This window comes from Trachypithecus francoisi, unplaced genomic scaffold, assembly GCF_009764315.1.
Source record: "Trachypithecus francoisi isolate TF-2019V2 unplaced genomic scaffold, Tfra_2.0 Lachesis_group7, whole genome shotgun sequence".
Lineage (NCBI taxonomy): Eukaryota > Metazoa > Chordata > Mammalia > Primates > Cercopithecidae > Trachypithecus > Trachypithecus francoisi.
In genome coordinates, this window is record NW_022681472.1 from 34158208 (window position 1) to 34170433 (window position 12226).

A 12226-nucleotide genomic window follows, 5' to 3' on the forward strand; every position below is an offset into this window, starting at 1 on the left:
ATGTCATTTCGACTTTCACTATTCATTTATCATGTTTGCAAGCCTTTTGTTAAAAATAGCTGGTACACAAATCATTTCCTGATTGCCACATCTGGAACCCTGATTATATTTGCATTTCAGAGTCGTTAGCCTTTAAAACTAGAGCAGAATCTGGGAATTTGCAGACAAAACAGTGCTTCCTTCTGGCAGTTGCATAAAAAGACATTTTTAAATCTACATTTCTGTTTAAAGAAAACTGATTTACTTTCATTCTAAATTTATATGACACTTTCTTTAAACTAATCATAAAATGTAAATTAGGGTAACTCTAAGCTGTCTTTTTCCCCACCAGAACAAATGACAGTAGCATTTTGTACAAAAAAAAAAAAGTTTTTCTAGTCACACCTTGAATCATTGCTCTCCCCATCTTTGAAAGTTAATTCTCATTAAGATGTACTGGTATCTCATTGAAATCTTTGACAAAGCCAGCTTAGCTATTCTCTTGAGTAATGATTTATCTTACATTAAAATATCTTAAACATATGAACATTAATAACTAAAGTGATGATTATTACTAATATTGGGACTCAATTCATCCAGGTGAATACTTTGGGGAGGCAGATGGACTGTGAAGGGACAGGGATAATTTTTAACTGTGGCCTTGATATTTAGACCAATGGCCAAGGAAAACCATGAAGAACATGAGAATGGACTTCATTCATGTCAAGGAAGCAGAGTATTTGCTGATGGCTTAACATTTACTAGGCATGTCCTAACAGGATAGCCTGGAAAGATATATAACATTTTATCTGAATCATTTAATTTAACCACATCCCTCTGTGTTAGTATTATCTCTATTGGTAGACAGACACCAGGCTCAGGAAGATTAAGAATGTTACCTAATTCTAGTAAGCTGCAAAATGTAAACTGATTTAATTCCAGAGCAAAGATCTTTCCACCTTATCAGCATGGGTCTTTATCTCTTTGACAATATATGAGCTACATGAGCCTTCTTCCAGAAAAATGCACAAATAAACAACATGAGACTTGGCATATCAGTACAAATCTCACTAAATGATTGGTGTGTTTGGACTTGCATCTGCTGGTAGATCTTTTGCAAAATTGCCTTCCTCTGAGATAGTGGACTTTAAGTATTTTTTCTGAAGATATTCCCAAATTATACATATAAGAAACTATTTTCCTTTCAGGCTAAAGATAAATTAAAATGTACTTAAATACACATAGGTGCCACTGTTGGTCTAACACTCTACATATACCAGGATACAAACTAAGTTGGGTCCAAAAACTGTCCATTATACTGTGATTTGTTTCTGATATTGTGACGTAGATATAATTTAATCAATTATAAGACAAGAAAAAAGAAAGAAATGCTCCTTCTTCCTCCTCAACATCATGTAATTAGCCTACCCTACTGCCCTAGGCTAGGCCGAGTAGTTTTTTTTTTCTTTTTTTTTCTTTTTTTTCCCTCCCTCCTAGTACAAGGAGCATATTTTAGTGATCCTCGGTCACAATCTTCTCCATTTCAAGTACATCTCACATAAATCTAGCCCATCCCACAGAGTTTGTGCCAGGCAGTCTTAGAGTCAGTTGTACCCATGTATGTGTAATTTTGAACTTCTCAAGTAGGACCATTGTAGTCAGTAGAACACAGTGGTTGGCACTGATGTCAAACTTTCTGAGTCCAAATACTACTTCCATCTCTGACTAGCTATGTAACCTTAGATAAACGTTAAGTGTAACGTTTATGAAAAACATCTGTTTTCTCAGGAAAAGAGGAAAATAAATACACCTACCTCACAGGGTTAATGTGTAAATTCATGTAACATGGGATAATGCATGTTAAGCATTGCACAGTACCTGCCTCTTGTTGGTAATAGCTGCTCTATTATTAATTATCCTCTTTGTATCCCCCATTCTCAGCTCCCTTCTAATATATAATAGTTCTTCAGCAAATATTTACTTGATTGAGTTAGTTCTAAAACTTAGGCAATGCACCAACAACAGAATAATTGCCCTCAACCATCACTTCTCCCACTGAAAGGGAGAATAGACAGAAGCCAACTGTCTACCCTTTTTCTACACAAAACGTCTCATCCAGCCTCCAGTTAATAAAATAATAGTTCTGAAACCCCCAAAAAATTAGCAATTGTTAAAATCATGCTAGTTTGAAAATAGTTGAGTTTTCCTAATGAAGTATGTCTCGGCACTCCAGGGTCACCAAGCTTATATTAATATAGTCTAGTTGGGACTAATGGTAATAATCAGTGAACTAGTCATTTCTGAGCTTCTTGGGCTCTTAAAAAATTTGTTAGCATTAAGCCCACACTTCACAGAGGCACAGCTATTTTATTTTTATAGGAGACTCAACAGTCAAAGTAATCTCTTTAAAAGCACAAAGTATATGATATCATTGCCCTGCTTAAAACTTCTAAAGGTTATATATTGGGAACATACTAAAACATAAACCACTTAATAGCACTTATAGGCCTCCAGTGTTCTGGCCCCCTTCAGCATCTCTTCTAGACCTTCATAGGTTCCAGGCATGTTTGCCTTTTTCAAGCCCTCAGATGCAGCAAGCTTGTAGCTATCACATGGCTTTGCATTTACTGATCCTTCTGCTTAGATCAGTTTTCCTCTAATCATTTCAGTCTCGTTTCAGATGCCAGCTCTACCACCTTGGCCAGAGAGACCAGCCTCCTCTGTGTCTGTCTATCCCATTAATCAGTTTCATGTATCAATTTGTTTACTTATGTACTCTACCACCAACCCCCCTGCCCCCAACAACTAGAGCATTTGCTTAAGGGCAAGGACTTTGTGCTCATTCACCACCAAATCTTCCAAGGCTTTCAACAGAGACTGGTATGTGGTAGATGCTCAGGAAATGAGTGTTGAATTAATGAATGAATATGTGAAGGAATGAAAAAAAATGAGAGACGCTATGACAAAAATATTTCTCCTTTGAAAGAACAATGTAACAAGGAAAAAAATCTTCATTCAATTAAAATCAATCATACAACGTTACTAACATCACTTAGTAGTTCACATGCAATACAAAATATTTCTCTACTTTCTGGTTCTATCCGTGTAATTAATTAAATTTTGCTGACTCTAAGGCCAATCTGTGAGACATTATTTAAGTTCCCTACTCTAAAATTTCAGCATTAACTTGGCAAGAGGCATCATCAGTTAGTGGTGATCTGACCTTGCATAAATTATAATTAACCTTTCAATGCCTCAGTTTTCTCATTTGTAATGTGGGAATTATGCAAGATGTATAAGTTTATAAGAATAATCACATTAATAAAGCTCTTAGAATAGTGTCTTGCATCTGCCAAACAATATAGAAGTCTTGACTACTGTTACTAGTATTATTATGAGAATTAAATGTGGAGAATAATCCTTCATACAATTGTATATTCCATTGAATGTAAATGGAACTAACAAAATATTTTGAAATCAGATTAAAGTTGGCACGGTAAAATATAACAAGGTAGAAGATTATGCGGGTATAAAAGCATAACAATATTTTTGTCTTTTGTTTTACTTTATTTTTTAAAGAAGGAAAGAATCTAGAAATAAAAAGACAAAACCTCTTCATTGACTGTGGTGACATGGAGATCACTGGTGTCCTTCATAAGTGAAATTTCAGAGCAGTAGACAAAGGTGTTGGAGTGAGGGAAGCCAGATGAAAGTAAACTAGGCCGGGTGGGGTGGCTCACACCTGTAATCCCAGCACTTTGGGAGGCCGAGGTGGGCGGATTGTGAGGTCAGGAGATTGAGACTATCCTGGCTAACATGGTGAAACCCTGTCTCTACTAAAAATACAAAAAATTAGCCAGGCGTGGTGGCGGGCACCTGTAGTCCCAGCTACTGGGGAGGCTGAGGCAGGAGAATGGCGTGAACCCGGGAGGCGGAGCTTCCAGTGAGCCGAGATTGCGCCACTGCACTCCAGCCTGGGCGACAGAGTGAGACTCCATCTCAAAAAAAAAAGGTAGACTAATGAGTAAATAGGACTCGAGGAGTGGGAAAAAAAATCTATAAAGATAACAATTTTGAGAAGGACAGATGTGAATGAGATAAAGAAGATATTCGATGACCAAGGAAGGTTTCATGTTGCATATATAGTTTTTACTATTTTAAATAGGAGTTAGTGGTCTAGAATATGTTTGAATTTTTATGGGAATAATCTATAAGGAGTAGGTCGGCTGTGGAAGACTCAGTGCTGTGAAGTTCTTGATCAGATGAGGAAAAATGGAATAACCACTACAAGCAGTGTGAATGGCCTTTCACATTAACTCTAACAAAAGTGGAATACAAATATCAGTGAAGATGCTAATGGATAAATGGATTTGACAGTGGGCCATTTACTGGCTTCTATTTTCTTAATGAGATATAAAGCAACACATCAGCTGAGAGAGGAAAGTAAAGAAGAAAGGGGGAAATTTGAGGAGAGTGGGGAAGGCTTATTACAAAAAACAAAAAGAAGAAGAAGGGTCCTTAAGTAGAATAAGAAAGAATTTACTGGTTAGTCAGAACAATATTCCCAGCCTTAGAAGCCCATTTGAGGTTGGTATTCATTAATTTATTGGAATACAGTTGTGCCCTGTCACGTGATTTTTCTCCAGTTACCTAGGAATAAGTTATGAAGAGACAGAAAAGAGTGAGAGAAGACAATTAAAAGAAAATACATTCATATTTTAAATATGTATGTGATGTTAGACTTTAATAGTTATCAAAAAATTTAAAGAAATGGAACATGAGGGTCCAGTTTATTAATTTATCAAAATTAGTAATCACATATAACAGTATCTTATTTTGGTAACATGCTTCATCTAATTTGGTTCAATAACTTGAAAAGTAATTTGGCAATGTCTAGTAAGATAAAAGTGGTCATAGATTTTTACCCATTAATTTTAATTCTGGAAATTTACTAAAATAATTTATATTTAGAAAATCATTATATAAAGGTGTTCATTGTCCTGTCATGTGTAATAACAAAAAAAGTAAACACATTTAATTTCAACAATAAGAAAATGGTTGAGTAAAGCAAATTATATCCAATTAGTAGAAAATTACACAGTCATTAAAATTATAATTATGAGACTATGCAGCAAAATAGAATAATGCTTACTGAAGAGAGCTGATTTCAAATTTGTCTGCCTTGTGACAACTATGTAAACCTATGACTATTAAAAATCAAACAAAAATAAAAATTTAAAAGCTCTGCAACAGTAAAGGGAATTTTTACTTTTGTTTTAAAATATTTTTAGTATGGTTCTTTTTTATAATTTTGCTCTTTAAGAGGAGTGTTAAAGGAAATTTTTTTTGGCCCCCTTTTTAAAGACTTTCTGATTATTATGTCTCACATTTTCAAATAAATAATTATTTTACCAGAAAAGGTCAGACTTATTTGACTGATTAGACTTCCACATTATTTGGTAGAAAAAGAAGAAATATCACTTTTAAGTGTTTTTAGAAAAAATGTCAAGATTCTTTTTCCTTTCTTGCTGTATTTTTCCTGGAATAGAGACTAAGCAAACTGTCTAAAATTCTAGTCATTATTTTTCATTATTTTCATTTTTATTCATTATCCTGCCCTTCACAAGAACAGTAATGAATCTGCAGGTTGCATCTGCCAATTTCTTGCCTCTTATCCACATGATGAAGCCATGCTGATATGAGCACATCCACTATTTTAAAAACTCTTCAGTTATTGAATTATAGTTTGGTCTTCTGTTATAAGGATTTTATGTAAGTGTAAAATTTGGACTCAACTTCTGGAAGCCTTTTGTCTTCTTAGTCTAAACCTGAAAGATCCTTAATATTCACCCATATGAGAAATAATTATGCATAGTTAGAAGCTCCTAAATTATTTATTAAGGATACCTGGCAGTGCTCTTGCTATTTCTCAGAAGCCCTTTATTGAAGTTTCTTTCTCCCGCTTTCTCTTACACCTATACACACAACCCTAAAGTAATTAGGGTTTTTTTATGAGGATTGCGGGTATAATATTTATAGTTTCTTTTACAGGGCCAGATACAAAGCAGGCACTCGTTGTGTGGTTAGTAATGTTATCACTTTTCTGTTATTATTTAGGTCTTCATTTTCCTGACTGTGAGTTCCCATAAGGAAATACAATTTCCACTACATAGAGTAACACCTGTTATCTGGAGAGATTTTAATTGAGCTCATTATTTAAAAAAAAAAAAAAAAAAAAAAAAACAGCAGATCAGTTTTTTGCCTCTTGTGTTTGCTTTACATCAGTGTTCAATAAAGACTTATTTAGTTATTAAGTTCTACTTTTTGAGAAAGTAGAACAAATTGATATGGTAAAAGAGATGAGAGAACTGTCCACGGAAAAAAAGGATCAACTCACTTACATGCTCAAAGTCCACCTTAGGAGAACTGCTGTTTTGAAAAACACAAAGGAAAAGTGTAAAAATGTATTGAGTAAGTTATAGTAATTATTTTTAAGAGCTAAGCACAAAATTTCCTGTTGATTTACATATTTGGTACCAACAAAAATCATATTTAATTAGTCATATTAAGATAGAATCTTGAGCTACAAACACATAGTCTAATTTATGAAACATGTCTTTGTTGACTGATAAAAAGTAAGATGGTGAGTGATCTCTGAGTAGCAGAAGGCAAAGAGAAAAATAGCCTTTTCTACATTATATTGTACTTCTGGGTAAAATGTTTCATAAATCTAGCCACAAAGCTATATGTTATATAGCTTTTAGGTACCTGCTGTGTCAATGATTTCCCCTGTGGAGATCAGATTGTGCCAAGGAAGGGATTTGTAAAAGTAATACATATGCCAATATCATTGGCAACCACGAGTGCTAGCAAAGGGAGCCTTCAATTCACATTGATGAGCATACTATCCTGTAGTATCATTTCCTTGTGAGTTTTCTGTTTTGGAAAAGGTGAGTAAAAAATGTATTTTTAAAAAGGCTTTATAGACAGAAATAACAATATTTCATTTTGAAAACATAAAATACTTTAGCTAAAGTTAATACAGCATCTTGCATTAATATTTCACCTTACATTAGACATTGCCTACCGCCAATGTTTATGGTAATCGTTGCCCTCTGAAGTGGAATCATGCCCATGGCAAACATTAATCTTAAAGAAGATTAAACACAGAAAAGAAATTTAGCATTTAAAGACAGTCTGCTTTGATTTACTCAGTGAGTTCTTCCAAAAACATGTTACTAAGAATTATTGCTTATTGAATTGGAATTACCAACCATTTTAGAGTTATTTAGTTTTTTTTCTTCAACATCAATATCGGTAAGGTAAAGCAAACTCAAATATTTATTGGGGACTGCAGAAACATAATCATAAAACAAGAAAACACTTGACTTTTTAAATAGACTTTATATTTTAAAACAGTTTTAATTCAGAAAATTTGCAAGTATAGTATAGAGATTTCTCATATATACTATGCCCATTTTTCTCTATTATTAACAACTTATATTAGTATGTTACTTTTGTTTCAACTAATGAACAAATATTGATATATTATCATTAACTGAAGTTCATACTTTCGTCATGATTTCTAGATTTTTACTTGATCATGTCACATTGGTGTTCCAGGATTCCATCAGGATACTGTATTACATTTAGTTGTCATGTTTCCTTAGGCTCCTTAGTTGTGACCATTTCTCATACTTTCCTTATTTTTGAAGACTTCAACAATTTTTGATAATACTGGTCAGGTATTTTGTACGATGCCCCACTGCTAAAATGTGTCTTATGCTTCTCTCAAGATTGGGAGTGTGCTTTTAAGGAAGACCACAGAGGTAAAGGGCCATTTAGTCAACATGACTTATGACTGCTGATGTCAACCTTGATCACCTGGCTGAGGTAGTGGTCATCAGGTTTCTTCACTGTAGTGTTTCTCTTTTTTTCTCTTTCTGTATTATACTCTGGAAGGAAATCACTATGCTAAGCCAACAATAAGAAGCAGAGTTATGCTCCCCCTCCTTAGGGTAGAACAGCTACATAAGCTATTTGGAAGTTTTCTGCACTGGAGACTTATCTATCCCACAGCCATTTATTTATTTAGTCACTTGTTTATACCAGTAAGCATCTGTGGACATTAATTTTATACTTGGAGTTATATACCACTTTATTTTGTTGCTCAAATTGTTCCATCTTAACCATTATGAACTCTTTCAGTGGTTCCTGGGCTTCTTTGACATGGCTCAATCATTGTGGATTTTAAAAACCACTTCCTTAATTTCTCACACTACAAGAAAGTCTATTTCCATCTTTTATATTTCTTGCCCTGGTTCTAGAATTGGTCCTTTCTCCAGGAAGCTCTAGTTCCTTTACTGGGGAGTGGTATTAGCACCAAGATCTGGGTGCTACGTTTGCTCATTGTTACTGGAGTGTCATTATTTCTAGGTTGTCTTAGCTGACTGAGTGAAGAGATATGTGTATGTATACTAACAATGTGTATACACATGTCTATACTTTTGTATGTATGTTTCTATGCATATGTACATTAAGCTAAGGATGAGTTTATATTAATGTCTCCAACCCTAATCTATTATCTCATGAATCAGTCTAGCCTTCCTTATCTATAAATTTCACCTTCAACAGAACACTTTACTTCTACAAGTGTGAAAATCAAATCGTAATAACTTTGTTAACCCTTGGGAAGCCATTTGTCTAGCAGAATAATTCCTAAAGGGCGTGGTGTATATTGTCAAACTTCAATGTATAGCCAGCAGCAGTTTTTAACGTTAATAGACCTCCATAATTCTGGTTGTGATAAGATGGAGTAGCTGCATGTCTCCCAGGTCTTTTCATTTACCACTAAAACCCTGAAATGAATACAATATATAAGCATAGGAGGCACTGAATAGTGAAAATTGGAAGGCAGACTTACTTCAGGACTTAAGAAATGACATGGCAATTAGTTCCCTCTTTTCTTATTTTCTCTCGCATATCTCAGACAGGGCACCACAGGAGCCTCCAATCCGTAACCAGTAGACACAGACAAAAAAAAGCTCCAAGAAAACTCTGTGCTTCTTAGCCAAAGTATGGGAAAATAGATTTCCGACAACAGAAAACCTTTCTGGCAGTATGTACACCCTCTCCAGCCAAACATTAATGAAACCATAGGTCATGGTTACACCCATGACCCATAACTTTTATTTCAGAGGGACCAGGTAAAGAGTTGATTGTGCATACCACCCTAATCTTGCCCTTCACAAGCAGGCAGCACTCTGGTGTGGTTCAGTGGAGAGCTGAGCCTCCACCCCACCCATCAGGAAGGAGACTTAAGGAGATCATGCCAGATAGAGCTTATTACAAATGGACTCCCTGCACACAGCCATGGGGTCCAGTGGGGAACTAAGCCCCCACCTCTCCTTGCCATCAGCAACAGGATGTTGCAAGTTGGGGGTAAGAAGCACTGTACTTTCCTTTAAAACCTGGGGTCAGGGGAGACCAGTGAGGAGCTAAGCCTCTACATACACCTAACACCAATAGGATAGAATTAAGGTAGTGTAAAGAAAGAGAGTTGACACTTCATTTCCCTCTGCCATGGTTCAGGGGGCTTGTTACAGTGCTGACGCTCCATTCCCATTTGGAGACAACAACGTGATATGAGTGGTCCCATTCTCCTTGGGAAGGTGTCAGCAAGGCCAAAGACAGAGCTAAACTTCTACCTCATCTGTCTGCAGTAAGGCCGTGTGAGTCAGCGTTCCTCTGTTGCCAGTGTGGTATCAGCAGGGCCCAGTGGAACCTGTACATTCCCACACTTGTACCTTTCATGCTACACCCCAATATAGGGGAACTTCCTGCTAAAAATAATAATAAGTTAAAATAAGATCGAGAGTCATATAGCACTCAAAATATTCACAATACAATTGAAAACTGCTTATTATACCAAGAACCAGGGAATCACAAAATGAATGAAAAAAAATTATGGTCAGCCACACTAACACAAAGACAAATCAGTTGTTGAAATTACCTGACAGGGATTTTAAATAAGATATCACATAAATGTTTCAAAAACCAATTATGTATTTCTTGAAATAGATGGAAAAATAGAAAGTATAAGCAACAAAATAGATGTTATAAAATAAAAACAAGTAAAAAAAAATAGAGCTGACAAATACAATAACCAAAATAAAAATCTTTGTTGGGCAGGCTCAGGAGTAGAGTGGAGATGACAAAGCATAATATCAGTGACCTCAAGATCAGATCAATAGAATTTACCAAACCTGAAAAACAGAGAGGAAAACATAGGCTTAGTGAAGAAGTGGGCAGGATCTCAGGAACCTGTGAACAAAAAATAAAAAAATAACATCCATATCATCGAACTCCCAGAATGAAAACAGAGAGCCAGTCAGATGGAAAAATTATCTGAAGAAATAATGACAGAACAGTTCCCCAAACTGGCAAAAGACATAAACGTACAGATTTAAGAACCTAAGCAAAACTCAAATAGGGTAGACACAAAGATATTCATGCCAAGGCACATCATAATTGAACTTCTGAAATGTAAAGAGAAAGGAAAAAAGTCTGAAAAGCAGACAGAGAGAAACAATGCGTTACTTGCAGAGAAACACCAATTCAAGTGACAGCAGATTTCGGATCTGAAACTATGGATGTCGGAAGTATTGGCATAACATGCCTCCAGTACTGAAAGCAAAGAACTGCCATGCACAAACTTCATATCCAGTTTCTTCTTTGGCTTATATTAATGGACTATTAACTAATCTTTCTGTGTCTAGGATTGCAACTACCCTTCTCCAACAATCAAGCCCCAGTATTTCCAAAGTGACCTGTCTAAAACAAACATCTGATCATGTTATGCAAGTAAAGCTTTCTATCTTCGTCTAACTTGAACTTTTCTGTTAAAAATCATTCCGTGGTTTTCCGTCTTCCTTAGAATTAAATTCCACATCCTTTTCATACATACACAAACCATTCTTTATCTGGCTGCTACCATGCTCTCTGTTTTCTTCTTTTTTTACACCCCTATAAGCACTCTTTATACTGGTTGTATATGGCATTTATTTCTATTCTGTTCCTTAACCAATTTCTTTCTTTCTACTGTGGATTTGTCTTCTCTTTGACTCAAAAATTTCCCTCTCCTTCACATTACACATCCATCTCCAGTACTGCCTTCTACAGGAAGACCTGCAAATAACATTCACTTATTATTTGTCCACAGAATGAATTAACACTCTGCTCTCTTTTCCATTGCACTATGTAATAATTTGTACTATCTGGATGCCCCAATAAAGTAAATTATTGATGGTAAGATAATGATTTTAATAAAGATTACACTGATGTCTAACTTAATCCTTGGCATACATTCGGTGTTCAGTGAGTGTTAAATGAGTGATGAATTAATGGTCAACTTGAAATCTTAATTTTTCCTTTTTTTTTTTAACTAGGGCTGTATCAAAGATACAAAAATTTTCAGGAGATTAGAGACTTAGGAACTTTGATTTGATTTAATAGAGGAAATTGTTATCAATGCATTAGTACTTAATTACCTCAAAAGAAAACTGTCAACCCAGGAACTAAAGTTTATCCACTTGGACTTACAAGATAACCTTTAATACCCCACTGCCACTGTATCCGATGCTGTCAGAGGCCACCTACATCTCCCCCTACACTCAGCATTCCAGTGCATACTGATAGAATTGTGCCATCACCTGCAAACATCTCTTTAGGGCAGGCCAGAAGTGTGCAGGAGATAACATCTCTGGTTGAAACTTTCAATCCGTGACAGAGTGGATTTGGAATATGAACACTTCGGCTTTCCCACCCACTGGTGGGGATAACCCTGAGGAATGTTCTGCAGGGTTTCACAGAACTCCTCTGAGGGACTTGTAACAGTTCCCGCCAAGAGTAACCTGTTCAATGCTGTGCCTCTCTTGGCTTTCTTTCATGCCTCTATTCTCAATTCCCACTCTACTCCTGAGTTTCCTTGCTTACTTCCCAGGAACGGTTTGAATTCAAATTCTTTCTCAGGCTCTGCTTCTGAGGGAGATCAGTCTCAGACAATCCCAAATCACTTCTAGTCTCCTAATAGCCCAATGTTCCTTTCAGGGCCAACACTGGTACAGATGCTGAAGGCTGGCTCATGGTCTGTCTCTCCTAGATCCTAATGTTTTCAAACAGATGGAAAAGAATATGACATTAAAGATAGAAAAAATGTATATGCGAATGGCCAAGAAGTGGAGGGAAT

General features: G+C 35.8%; 1 protein-coding gene across 2 annotated transcripts in view; it reads left to right on the forward strand.

Annotated features, from left to right (window-relative positions):
* PKIA (cAMP-dependent protein kinase inhibitor alpha) overlaps nucleotides 1–12226 on the forward strand; it is an 88704-nt gene that overhangs the window by 43253 nt on the left and 33225 nt on the right. The gene's annotated exons all lie outside the window — the stretch shown is intronic.